Source organism: Canis lupus, chromosome 22, assembly GCF_048164855.1.
Source record: "Canis lupus baileyi chromosome 22, mCanLup2.hap1, whole genome shotgun sequence".
NCBI classification, from domain to species: Eukaryota; Metazoa; Chordata; class Mammalia; order Carnivora; family Canidae; genus Canis; species Canis lupus.
Window position 1 is genome coordinate 7,979,295 of NC_132859.1, and position 14,752 is coordinate 7,994,046.

At 35.5% G+C, this 14,752-nt stretch overlaps 1 protein-coding gene and 1 pseudogene across 12 annotated transcripts in view; one reads left to right on the forward strand and one right to left on the reverse strand.

The window, feature by feature from the left end:
- Nucleotides 1-14,752, reverse strand: part of RNF13 (ring finger protein 13) — a 201,251-nt gene that overhangs the window by 76,082 nt on the left and 110,417 nt on the right. The gene's annotated exons all lie outside the window — the stretch shown is intronic.
- On the forward strand, nt 11,103-14,016 carry LOC140613722 (GTP-binding nuclear protein Ran-like; annotated as a pseudogene).

Below are 14,752 nucleotides of genomic sequence, written 5' to 3' on the forward strand. Positions count from 1 at the left end.
ATAGCAGCCAATTTTAAATATATTCTCTTCTAATTTTAGTTATAATACAACCTTTAGTTCATTATTTCAACATTTTATTATAAGTGTAAAAAGGTCACTTTTTTTAAAGATTGATTGATTGATTTGACAGAGAAAGAGGGGGAGGAGTGGCAGGCAGGAGAGGGAGAAGCAGGCTCCCTGCTTAACAGAAAGCCTGATATGGGGCTCAATCCTAGGACCCTGGGATCATGACCTGAGCTAAAGGCAGATGCTTAACTGACTGAATCACTCAGGGGCCCCAAAAGGTCATTTATTTTTAACTAGGAAGCTGAAAGAATATATTGAAATATGTCAGATTATAATTAATTCAGAATAAAATATGATTTAAAGGGAAATTTCTGTGACATTATAATTTTATTTACTAAAACTAGTATTAATAGAAGTTTTAAAAATGTAATAAATAAATAAATAGGAAAATTCTATCTGGAAATTCTATCTAGTTTGGGTATAAATATAAAAAAATACACCTCTCTCAAGATGCATTGTAAGTGCTTGACTACTAGGAAGAGAATAACTAAATTTAATCATACCTTCAGTGACTTTAAAACACCCATCTTTTATTTTCTTTTGTCTCTAAATCTTTCCTGCCCAAGAATGAACTTGAATTCACTTTTTAAAGATTTTATTTCTTTACTTGAGAGAGAGAGAGACAGAGCATAAGCAGAGGGGAGGCAGAAGGACAGGGAGAAGCAGACTCTCTGCTGAGTAGGGAGCCCTACGTGGGGCTCGATCCCAGGACCCTAAGATCATAACCTGAGCTGAAGGCAGATACTTAACCAAATAGCCATCCAGGCACCCCTTGAGTCCATATTTTATGTTGATATTTTAAAATATTTCTACATTAATAGTGTTATCCACAATAAAACCCCACAATCAACATATTTTCTGGTAAAACACTGAATGTTTTCTTCTAAATAACAGCAACAAGAGGAAGATGCTCACTCTCACCACATCTATTCAGCACTGTTCTGAAATTCTGGCCAATGAAATAAGGAAGGTAGGAGGCACGGGGCAGTGGGAGGTGGGGAAGAGAGAAAGAATAAATATAGATTACAAAGGAAGATGCTCTTAATTTGCAAATTGACATAATCATCTACTTAGATGAATTAATAAAAGGCTGCAAGAGGAAATAACTGAGTTTAGAATTCTATATCCAGATTAAGCTTCCTTCAAAAATGAAGGTGAGGAGCACCTGGTGGCTTGGTCAGTTGAGCAAAGGACTCTCAGTTTTGGCTCAGGTCATGATCTCATAAATCATAAGATCAAACTCCAAGTCTGGCTTAGTGCAGAGTAGGCTTGCACCTCTGGCCCACCCTGCACTCACTTATGCATGCCCTCTCTCTCTCATTCTGAAGGAAGGAAGGAAGGAAGGAAGGAAGGAAGGAAGGAAGGAAGGAAGGAAGGAAGGAAGGAAGGAAGGAAGGAAGGAAGGAAGGAAGGAGAAGAGAAGAGAGAGAGAGAAAGAAAATAAATTAAAAAAAACATACACACACACACACACACACATATATATATATGAAGAATGAAGGTAAAATTAAGACATTTTCAGATGAACAAAACCTGAGAGAATCTGTGTCAGTGACCCTGTATGAAATATTAAAAGGGGCACCTGGGTGGCTCAGTGGTTGAGTGTTTGCCTTCAGCTCAGGTCATGATCCGGGTTCCTGAGATCAAGTACCACATCAGGCTCCCCACAGGGAGCCTACTTATGTCTCTGCCTATGTCTCTGCCTCTGTCTGTATATGTGCCTCATGAATAAATGAATAAAATCTTTAAAAACAAAAAAAGAAACAAAGAAATATTAAAAGGAGCCCTTCAGGCTGAAATGACTTGAATCTACAGTAGCTTGAATCTACACAAAATAAATAGCAGCAGTAAATATAATTGCATAGGTATTATGAAAACAATAAGATATTTTTATTGGGCACCTGGGTGGCTCAGTCAGTGGTGTGCCCAACTCTTGGTTTCGGCTAATGTTGTGATCTCATGGATCCTGGGATCCAGCCCCACATCAGGCTCATCAGGCTCCCCACCTATCCTCAGCAAGGAGTCTGCTTAAAGATTCTCTCCATCTGCCCCTCCCTCTCACACACACATGCCTGTGCTCTCTTGCTTTCTCTAAAACAAATCTTTTTTAAAAAGATATTTTTATTTGTAACTCCTTTCTTCTTATTGTTCTAAAAGACAGCTGCATAAAAAATGTGTTAATGGACTTAGATAAAGTTACAATTTGTATAATAATACTATAATAGCATCACAGAGGAGGTAAGATAAAGGTATATATTGGATCAAAATTTTTATATGTAACTAATCTGAACTACACTATTTTAACTTAAAATGTTAATTGCAATACCAGGACCATCACTATGAAAATAACTAAAAGATACATAGAAGAAACAACAAAGAAATTAAAAAGGTGTGTCAGAAAATACCCATGTAATACAGAAAAGGCAGGAATTGAAAAAACAAAGACTAAGAAAAAACAAATTAAGTGGCATATGTAAATCCTACTTCATAAGTAATTACATTAAATGTAAATAGTTTGAACATCTCAATCAAAAACCAGAGATTGGCAGAATGGATTAAAAAACATGATCCATCTATGTACTTCCTATAAAAGAATCAAACTTTTCAAAGACACATATAGGTTGAATATAAAAGGAAAAAGATATATCAGGCAAACAGTACAAAACCTAAAAATAAAAATTCTTACTAAGACAAAGAAAGACATCTTATAATGTCTTCCGTCAAGAAGATATAGGCATCTAATCATAGAGTTCCAAAATACATGCATGCATTAGATGCATATATAAACATATATGCATCTAATCATAGAGTTCCAAAATACATGAATCGAAACTGAAAAAAGTGAAAGGAGAAACACACAATTCAACAATAGTTGGAAACTTCAATGCTCTCTCTAGTGAATAGAAAAACAATTCAGAAGATCAACAAAGAAATGGCAGACTTGAAGAAAACGATAAACTAACTAGACCTAACAGACATCTATGAAACATTCCACTCAACAATAAACATTCTTCTCAAGTGCATATTCTCCAGGGTAGACCAGATGTTATGGCATAGAACAATCCTCAGTAGCTTTGAAAGTACTAAAATCATACAAAGTTTTCCAACCACAATGAAGTTAGAAATCAACATTAGAAGGAAATTTGGGAAATTCACAAATGTCAAGATTAACACATCCTAAGCAACCGATGAGTCAAAAAAGAAACCACCAAGGAAATCATAAAATACTTTGAGGTGATGAAAACAAAACATATCAAAACTTACGGAATGCAGCTAACACTGCATTTGACAAAATCAATACTCTTTCATGATAAAAACACTCGATAAGTATCAAAACAGGATGGTACTGGCACAAACATACACACAAAGATCAATGGAACAGAATAGAGAGCCCAGAAACCCAAAATGTTGACCTTTTGTTAATCTACAACAAAGGAGGTAAGAATATACGATGGCTAAAAGACCATCTCTTCAACAAATGGTGCTGGGAAAACTGAACAGCTATATGCAAAAGGAAGAATATGGACCACTTTCTTATACCATACACAAAAATAAACTCAAATGGGGACTCCCGGGTGGCTCAGTGGTTGACTGTCTGCCTTCAGCTCAGGACATGATCCCAGTCCGGGGATTGAATCACACATCGGACTCCCTGCGAGGAGCCTGCTTCTCTCTATGTCTCTGCCTCTGTCTCTCAATGAATGAATGAATGAATGAACAAACTAAACTCAAGTGGATTAAAAATGAAACGTGAGACCTGAAACCATAAAACTCCTAGAAAAAAAACACAGGCAGTAATCTCTAACACTGGCTTTAGTGACATTTTTCTAGATCTATCTCCTCAGACAAAGGAAACAAGAATAAAAATAAACTACTGGGACTACACCAAAATAAAAAGCTTTTGCAGAGTGAAAGAAATTATTAACAAAATGAAAAGGCAACTGAATGGGAGAAGATATTCACAAATGATTTATCTGATAAGAGGTAAATATCCAAAATATATAAAGTATACAACTTAACACTAAAGTATGTGTTGACCGAAGATGTGGAGAAAAAGGAATCCTAGGGAACTACTGATGGGAATGTAAATTAGTGCAACCACTGTGGAAAACAATACAGAGGTTCCTCAAAAATTAAAAACAGAAATATCATATAACCTGGTAATTCTGCTAGTAGGTATTTACCCAAACAAAATAAAAACACTAATTCAAAAAGATACATGTACCCCAATGTTGACTGCCATTATTAATGAATGAATGAATTAAAGGACATATCTTTTTGGAGACAATGTTCAGTTCCCCTATCAGAAATGTGGAGATAATGCTAGAATCTATGAAACACTGATTCCTAATGTAGCCATTATGCTTAATATATGATACCTGGAACTGTATCTCCTGATTATTTTATAAACACTACAGTGCTGGCATGGGGCAGGCCTTGAAAAAGTAATGACCATATTTTTTTCATGATATTGTTTGATATCATTCATATTAAAATGATATCACTGAATTAAAATTAGATATGGAAGGGAACTTCCCCATCCTGATCATCTTGGTAAAAACATTAATTATCAGAAAACTAAATCTATTATCTTGAAAAATAAGGATGATAGAGTAACATTTAGAGTACTTTGTACATAAGATATTATGTTCCTTAAGGAAACGAACTACCTTGTCTATTTGAATATATATCTCAAGCCTAGAAGCTCTCTCACATAAACACTTATTCAATCAAACTAAATCACAACTAAGGTAACAGTCTGACCGGCCCCACCCAGCAAGATGTATGCCATAAAAATAAAAGCTCCTTATATTTGTTGCTTAGTTCCCCCCCCGAAAACCATGCCAAAAATTTTACTTCAGTCATCATGGATAAAAGTGTTCCTAAAATATTTTTCATTTTCCCAGCTTTCTCAGTAAAAGGTACCAAACATGATTTGACCTTTTCCAATGACTTGGGGGATCTGGTGAATAAGGCTTCTCCAGACCTTAGCTGGTTTTTCTCCTTAATGTTAAGTGTTAAATCTCACTTCCTCTCTGTACTCATTAGTACTAGGCTACTAATAGTAATTCCAGCTTTTCCCCACCCTTAATTCTCTTCTGTGGTAGAGGAAAAAAATAAGTAAATCTGATAAGAATACAACTCCTTAAAAAAAAAATTAAGTACATAAAAGTTCTAAGAGAAACTGTCAAGGAAAGTATGTGGTTTTAATGCTGAAGCTTTGTGACATTTATTATGGTGATACAAAGGCATGTTTCTTCTCTTACATAAATAAGGTGATATTTTAAGAATGTTGACCTTTTGACAAGTGGCATATGTTTATCTAGGCTTGAAGAAAGTTGAATTTATTTGTTTAATTAGAAAATATTTTTGTTAGGGCTGGTAAAAAAAATCTGTATGCAAAGCATACAAACTTACTTGTTTCAAGTATAGCACAAACAGAAGCTAGAATCCTTGGTAACTTTAAAAATTAAAGATTTTAGGTTGCATTCCAGTGGCAGCATCTTAAAGTTAATCTTTGTTTTGGTACATGGGAAAGCAATTTTTAAATACTGCAGGTAATAAAAATTGTGGGTAGTAAAATAATTTAGTGGACCTTGGTTGAACTCTTTTTTTTTAATAAAAAGAAATTTCATATACCAGAGTATTATAGGTAGTATTGGTAAATACTATTTCATCAAACTTTATTATAGGCTATGTGTTGTATATGTATTAGGGCATGAATAAAAATAAATTTCTTACTGTGGATTTGGCTGTACTTCCTTACAGTCAAAAAACTTGAAAACCTACTTATATAATGAGTTCTTAATGTTCTGTAGGTTGTCTGCAATCATAAACTTGTGCTTTTCATTGTAGCAATACTATTCCGCCACACATCATCACAAAATTAAAGTCTTTGTAAGTCTCTAAATGTGGCTATTTCCAATGAAGTTTTAATATTTTATTTAGCACATGATTAGTACAATAAATTAAAACTAAAATAAACCTTTTTTTCTTAGAGATGTTAAGAAAACCCAAATGAACCTTTATGTGCAGCTATTTCTAATATTGCCACGTTTGATGATGCTTTAAAAAAAAATCTTTTAACAAAATTTACCAGTTAGTATTAACTATATTAGTTAAAAGTTTCCTAAATAAATTTTCAGAATTGCATCTTAAGTTTCATAGAGGTATCCATTAAATATTTTCTAGTTACATACGCATATTAAACTGAATGTTAGGGGATCTCTGGGTGGCGCAGCGGTTTGGCGCCTGCCTTTGGCCCAGGGCGCGATCCTGGAGACCCGGGATCGAATCCCACGTCGGGCTCCCGGTGCATGGAGCCTGCTTCTCCCTCTGCCTGTGTCTCTGCCTCTCTGTCTCTCTCTGTGTGACTATCATGAATAAATAAATAAAATCTTTAAAAAAAATAAATAAATAAATAAACTGAATGTTAAAGTGAAAAATATGATCAAAATTCATATTTTTTGGATACTGCTGGTATTCATATTCTAACCAAATCTTATTTCTTACCCTAATGAGAAATTACATTTCAACCCACCCACCACTGTAAATAAAGCTTGTTGAAAGAACTTTTTTGTGAACAAAAAGAAAACTCTCTGCACTTACTATGAGCTGACCAGGAATTCCCAGGTATTGACAGACCTGTACTACATTTGAAATCTAACTGAGGGAACAATTACAATGAGCATTTTGATGCTCGGCACCACCCAGTGGTAGGACTCTGACTATACGCCCTCCTTTACTGCTCACTCATTTTGGTGCTCCAGGCACTATACTAAAAAACTCAGTACATAGAACTGCATAAAACATAAACTCTACTCCCAAGAAGCTGAAGTGAGAAAGTATTCGTGTTTTTTTAGGCTAGAATCAAGCTAGGGAGAAATAAAATAATATATAGAAAAAAAAAGAATCTACTGTAAAGAAATAGGAAATGCACAGTACTTTTGGGGTTTGGTCTGTCCTTAGCAAAGAATTTTTTCATCACAACTTTTTCAAATAGAAGATAGAAAATGAGTAGCTTTAACAAGCCATCACTTTGTGATACACTTAACATCACTCTATTAAAACATTTGAAATTACTATAAAAATATTCCAAATATGAAAATCAGGTATTAATACTAGTTTAATATGTTCTTTAGTTAGAATAAAACCTAAAAGACAAAAAATTTACCTAATGGAGCCTTTAATGAAGTCTAATTAATTTTTTTAAAAGACTTTATTTATTCATTTGAGAGAGAGAGAGAGAGAGAAAAAGAGAGCATGAACGGGTGGAGGGACAGAGGGAGAAGCAGACTCAGGTGTGGGGCTAGATCCCAGGAAACTGGGATCATGACCTGAACTGAAGGCAGACACTTAACTGAATGAGCCACCCAGGTACCCCTGAAGTTTGATTAATTAACATAAACTAATTAATATTAGCGACAGGTCTCTTAAACTTGAGTAATGAGTACTCCAATATTCATTTACTATTAAACTGTGTATATACATACATTATGAATACTTTTTGTGTATGCTAGTTTCAAAACACAAAAAGGTAAAAAGTCAGGACAAAAAAGAAAACAGTATATAACACACATCCCGGGTGGTTCTGGAACCTAGCCTCTTCTGACCATGCTGGCTATACACACTGGGTGTCAGCAGTTCTAGCTGAATCTAAAAAAACTGGAGCTTCACTTTATAGTCCAACTTCTATGGGACTTCTATGGATCCTCTGCAAAAATGTGGTCTAATTCTGCTTCCAAATGACAACTGAAAAAATTATCTGGAAAATGGGTTTTCTTTTCTTTCAAAATTGCCAACACAAAGCAACAGCAACTCAACCATCAGCCTGGCACAAACTACTTTTTCTCCTAACCTAGATATCAAACAAAGGAGAAAAAGTTTTTTTTCTTAAAAGGGAAAGAAATGAAGTAAAGAAATTAATGGGAGACTTAGAGAATAAAGATAGTTCTTAAAACCTGACTACGATCTTCCTTTTTCGTCTAAAGAAGTAAAAAGAAATTAAGAAGTACAATCTCTTTCTCAAATGATCAAAGCAATGCAGATAAGAATGGAGCAGGGACACCTGGGTGGCTCAGTGTTGAGAATCTGCCTCTGGCTCAGGTCGTGATCTCGGGGTCCTGGGATCGAGTCCCGCATTGGGCTCCATGAGTAAATAAATAAAATCTTTAAAAAAAAAATGGAGAAGCACTAGTAGATTCATATGTCAATGCAAAAATTATTAATTCTACTTATAGGATAAAAATTCCTAGAAATGTAATGGCAGGGAGCAATCAATGATTGAAATAAGATCCAGAACTATAGCAAGTAATCCCGCCAAGATTAAATCCCATTCCAATACCATTCTCTCCTGCATGTTATTTTAGAGTCACTAGAGGCCACGCTGGGAAAAGCTACTCCACAGAAGATGTCACTAGGCTCTAGTGACATTTTGCTCTCATTAAGAGGAGTTCAATGATATAATCCATCTTTTCTTCTTCCTTTAGATCCCATCTTTCCTCCCTCCTAGACATCCTTCATTCATAGTTTATCTAAGTAATCTGAACACCTTAATTATGAAGCAAAATGGAAGAGATACATAAATAAAGTTATGGGCATTACACTTTTCATTAGGTTAGGGTAAAGTACATGTAATTTACTATTTTTAGTTTTCTTTTGCTATTACTTCCCTGGTAAAAGAAGAGTATTTTAACATTTTACTATTGCATAAACATTATCAAGGAAATGTAAATGTGTATAAAGGAACCTAATTATTTTTTTAAGTAGGCTCCATGACCAATATGGGGCTTGAACTCACAACCCTGAGGTTAAGAGTCACATGTTCTATCAACTGAGCCAGCCAGGTGCCCCAAGGAACCTAATTATTAAAATGCAAATATGTTTATTAATTAAAGGGTGGAAGAAACACGTGAACAAATTAATGAACTAGTAGCACAAAGCCGTTTGAACCATATGTGGGTAAAAATGTTTCCATCCCCCAAGTATCCTTGAAAATGTTCCTTTGTAGAATCTTTTAAACATGATTCTGAAGAAGATTCATAACAAATGCTATAAATCACTTTGTAGGAATATAGAAAAGAGTAGGAAAAAATAAATAATGATATTAAGTGACTTTGGGATAATTTTCAGTTTAATTTCTAGTCAAAGTCATATCTACTTGCTTGGTACTATTGAAATAAAAGTGAAATCCTGGGAATCCCATGTACTATATAAGCTTAGAGGCCTGAAAGAGGATAATGAAAGGTAACTAGAAAACTGGAGAACTATTTTCATAAGACAATAAGATTTTATTAAAACAATAGTATGGGGCAGCCCCAGTGGCGCAGCGGTTTAGCGCCGCCTGCAGCCTACGGCGTGATCCTGGAAACCCTGGATCAAGTCCCACGTCAGGCTCCCTGCATGGAGCCTGCTTCTCCCTCTGCCTGTGTCTCTGCCTCTCTCTCTGTGTGTGTATGTCTCTATGAATAAATAGATAAATAATCTTAAATAAAAATAAATTTAAAAAATTTAAAAAAATTAAACCAATAGTATGGGGGCACCTGGGTGTCTCAGTTAAGCATCCGTCTTTGGCTCAGATCATGACCCCAGGGTCCTGGGATGGAGCCCTACATCGGGGCTCCCTGTTCAGTGGGGATCCTGCTTCTCCCTCTCCTCCTGGCTCATGTTCTCTGTCACTATCTCTCTCTCTCTCAAATAAATAAACAAAATCAAAAAGTATGTTTATTATAAGATGATCCAAATAACCCAAATATGTTTATGGTAATTTTTTTTTCATAAAACATTGGGACCTAGAGAAAAATGTCTATGGAATAAATGAGTATCTAGGTTTAGAAATACTTCCAAGAACACTGAGTGAAGTGAACATGGAGTCAATGGAAGGTTCCAATAACACTGTTTATTCTTTAATCCAGTTAAATTTAATTGCAAGCCCATAAAGTTTTCTAAATTATTTATTTAGCAAACACTGAGCGTACACCAAGTGCCACACAATGTATCAGATGCTAAAACTATAGAATCTAAAACATTATCTTCTCGTTCACAGAGATTAAAGAATATATAAAAAAAGTGATTCAATGGGATTGACTAATATATTAAAGAAGTGATCTATTCAACCTTGGAGAAAATCAGGAAAGGTTTCAAATTACTTCATCTTAGAGCTAAAATAAGGTCTCTGTCCAGATAGCCAAGCTGAGGGAAGGTAATCCAGATGAAGAACACAGTAAAAATCAGACAGAAAGGGAGAAACTGCTCAATGCATATGTGAACTTGTAAATTCTTGAAGGTTAAAGGTTAAGGTGAGAGGGCAGGTAAAATACAGAGGTGAATTGAGAGAAAGGCAGAAGTCAGGTAAAGTGGGTTTCTACACCAAGTTTTATAAAAGTCATATTCCAACAGAAAAGGGCTACCAACATATTCCTTATCATCTACAGTCCAAATGCAATTCTATCCATGCCAGGAAAAAAAAAGTAGAAGGAATAATATGTAAGTTCTTTCAGCTTCTTGATAACCGGCCTAGATGACTTTGCAGCTGCATCATTCAAAAGAATCATGAGAGCATAAAATGGTAATATAATTGCATCATATCTGTTTACCAAGCTTCCCTAGAGTTTAGTTAAAATAAAAGGACTATTTGAAGAAATTGTTGACTTGTATTAAAACCATATGATGAAAATATCTTGGATGGCAATGGCAATTAACAGACTCTGGTAACTAATCTTTATTTGGTTATAAACATAGAAATTTGTGTAGTTCTGAGAAGTTCTATTTTAAGAGATTTTAATGTTCTTGAAATAATCAGATATTTTTACAAATTTTTTTTAAAGAAGTCATATTTTCCACTGGGATGCCAATTCAAGTCTTCTGAGAACTCTGTGCCTCAGGAGATTATATTTTTCTAATTAAAAAATTTCATAACACCTTAATTTATCAGAGCCAGCGATGTTTTTTGACCTCAAATACTCACCACAAACTAACATTTCCAAACAATTACATATTGTCACAGTAAAGAACAGCATTGTTCAAAGACAAACAAAATGACATTGTTTAGCTTTTCCTCTAAGGAACTGCATTTTTCAGAGGATACAGTTTTTGTCAGTGTGAATAAAAGTGATTGTTTTCAGAATAAGCAGCTGGCGGGTAATCAACAGTTCTTATTAGCCTTCTGGATATCCTACATATCTAGAAACTAATTCCAAGTATGGGTTTTGCTGCATTTCTTTAGAGGAAGATAAACTAAAATGGCTCAAATGGGCTTCTCTCAACAGAAGACAAAAAATTAAAACAGTCTTCTCTTTAGTTTAGAATGTTACAAATAGTGTAATTTCCTACCTTCCAAAAATTGTTAATTGCATTTCAGTTGTCTTATTAGCTGTCTGAATCAGAAAGCATTTGGGACAGTTTGTATAGAATAAATGTGCCATTTTCTTTATTGTAGGACACAACTTCACTTCATCACTGACTTCTAAGGAAGAAATAAGAGAAGTCTAGGTTTCTTCAATTATAGTACAATACGCATCTTCAAAAAAAAAAAAAATCTAAAGAATTCCAAAAAGTAAACCCTGAAATACCTACCACATTACCAAAATTACCACCACCACCACCACAATTACTGAAAGATCTTGATGAAATTTTACTACTCCTTTTCCATTCTGCTCTGCACTATGGAAAGGGTTCCTTTTTCCAAGGAAAGCTTTGTCAAGTACAACTGATTCTCATTCGTCTGAGATAACTTGGGTATCCCTTTTGATAGGCAAGACAAAATACATAACCTTGCAACTAGTATCAACTGTAGCATTCTCTATGGGGCTGAATTAAGCATTTCTTGTACTTGGTCCCAGAATGCTACATTAGTAATAAGAAAGTGAGTTATTTTTTTCACTAGTTTCTTCAGTGTATTCATACAGAATTTTGAATATATATGAATGAACCCCTATTTTATACAAAGAGCTATTTATTTTCAACTCAGAAAAGTACTATAACATACATCCTAAGTGATTTGGTTCTATAACATACCTAATAAAAAAACTATATATAATAATCTATTTGGAAGCCTAGAAAAATACAGGCATAGATTTTTGACCTGAAGATTATAACTAATAAAGCTAATAACCTATCAACCATGACTACCCTTAGAAAAAGAAATGCTCTTTGGGATAAGATTCCAGTTGTTTTTCCAGTAACTATAATGAATTTATCCTTATCTATTTCACACTACCTTGACAGATGATCCATATCTTACTCATGTGTATTTATAAAACTTATATTTTATATATTACATGCTGGCATGACTAAACTGTCCTTTATAAACCACATTAGAAATTTCACACTCAACTGTCATTGAGTTACTGCATCCTAGCATGACTTATCAGCTAATAATTTAGTTTTGGAAAGGTCATTGTGATGGCTAGTTTTATGTGGCAACTAGACTGGCCTAAGAGATGCCAGAGAGCTAGTAAAGCAGTATTCTGAAGTATCTCTGTAAAGGGGTTTCTGAAAGAGATTGGCATTTGATTCAAAAGACTAAGTAAAGAAGATCTACAACTCTTAGCAATGTGAGTGGGCATTATCTAATTTGTTGAGGCCCCAAATAGACTAAAGGAAAAGGGAAAGCAAATTCTCTCTCTTCCTGATATCCACATCCCCTGCCCTTAGACATCAGAGCTCTTGATTCTTGGACCTCTTGACTCCAGGACTTCACACCATCGGCTCCCTTGGTTCTGAGACCTGAATTATATTACTGGCTTTCCTTGCAAAAAGCAGACTATGAGAAACTTCTAGGCCTAATACAGTCAGCATCTTTGCCATCTTTAATTGTATTCCATTTTACATCAAAGGTAAGAAGTGTGAAACATCAATGTCTAATACTTGCTGCTTGCTCACTGTATGCAAGGCTCTGTTTGATAAGCATTTAACATTGATTATTTCATCTGCTCCTCATAACAATTCTGTGATGTAGAGAACATTATAATTCCTTTTTTACAGATAAAGAAATTGAGGCACAGAGAGGTGACAAAACTTGCCAGAGATCACACTGCCAATAAATGATAAAAATGGGATTCAGCTCAGTCAGACTGGGCAAACACTTCTGGAAGCAACAGTACAATAGCTGTCCAAGGAGAACCCCAAGTCTAGTTCAAACTTGTATTGGCTGGCGATGGTGGTACTGGAAAAAACATGTTCCTGAAACATAATCTAATTGGTGAACTTGAAAAGTACATAGCCACCTTGGGTGTTGAGGTCCATCCCCTTGTGTTCCATAACAACAGAGGACATATTCAGTTCAATGTATGGGATATAGCTAGTCAGAAGAAATTTGGTGGGCTGAGGGAATGGGTATCACATCCAGACCTGGTGGGCCGTTATAATGTTTGCTATAACATCAAGGGCTAATTACAAGAATGTGCCTAACTGGCATAGAGATATTTTAAGAGTGTGTAAAAAATATCCCCATCATGCTGTGTGGCAGCAAAGTGGACATTAAGAACAGGAAAGTTAAGGCAAAATCTATTGATTGTTTTCCACTGAAAGAACATTTAGTACTATGTATGACATTTCTACCAAAAGTAACTACAACTTTTTTTTTTAATATTTTATTTATTTATTCATGAGAGACACAGAGAGAGAGAGGCACAGGCAGAGGGAGAAGCAGGCCCCATGCAGGGAGCCCAACGTGGGACTCGATCCCAGGACTCCAGGATCATGCCCTGAGCCAAAGGCAGATGCTCCACTGCTGAGCCACCCAGGGATCCCAAGTAACTACAACTTTGAAAAGCCTTTCCTGTGGTCTGCTAGAAAACTAACTGGAAACCCTAACTTGGGAGTCTGTTGCCATGCCTGCTCTTGCCCCACTGCAAGTTGTCATGGACCTAGCTTTAGCAACATAGTAATAATCATGATCTAGAGGTTGCTTAGGCAACTGCTCTCCTGGATGAGGATGATCACCTGTGAAAAAGTGCAACTGGAGCCCAGTGTCAAAAGTCTAGCTAGTTATCTTTTTAAGATTTATTTATTTATTTGAGAGAGAGAGAGAGAGTTGGAGAATGGGGGGCGGGGGGTGGGCAGGAGGGGTCAAGGGAGAGACAGAATTTGGAGCAGACTCCACACTAAGCACAGACCCTGACATGGGGCTTGAGCTCTGAGATCATGACCTGAGCCAAAACCAAGAGTTGGATGCTTAACTGACTGCACCACCCAGGCATCCCAGAAGTCCAGTTTTATAGGCAACTGTCCTGTGAGGTCGGTAGTACTGCATGTTTGCCACTTTATTATATAACTGAGCAGGGCCTGTACTTAATCTTCAGGATGTAGAAGGAGATGAATGGGCTTCAAAGTGAATGTGGCAGTTTAAAAAGTGCCTTCATTTTTTGGACCTGCATATTTAGCTGTTTTGGAATGTAAATGTTTCCTTCCTGAATTTCAAATAAAAGACTGCTAGAGTCACATCACAATATCCAGTGGTGAAAGCTCTTTTGTCACTGTCATTCCCATTCCTTTTAGTTTAGAATCAGAATAAAGCTGTATTTCAAATGGAAAAAAAAAAATGGAATTCAAACATATGCAGTCTATTTCCAGACCTTAATTAAAATTAATATGTTTTCCCTATAAACTCAGGTCTCATATTTTCAATGGAACTGACACAAGATGGAAACCATTAGGAACAAGGAATCTTTAGCCTTAAATGTCT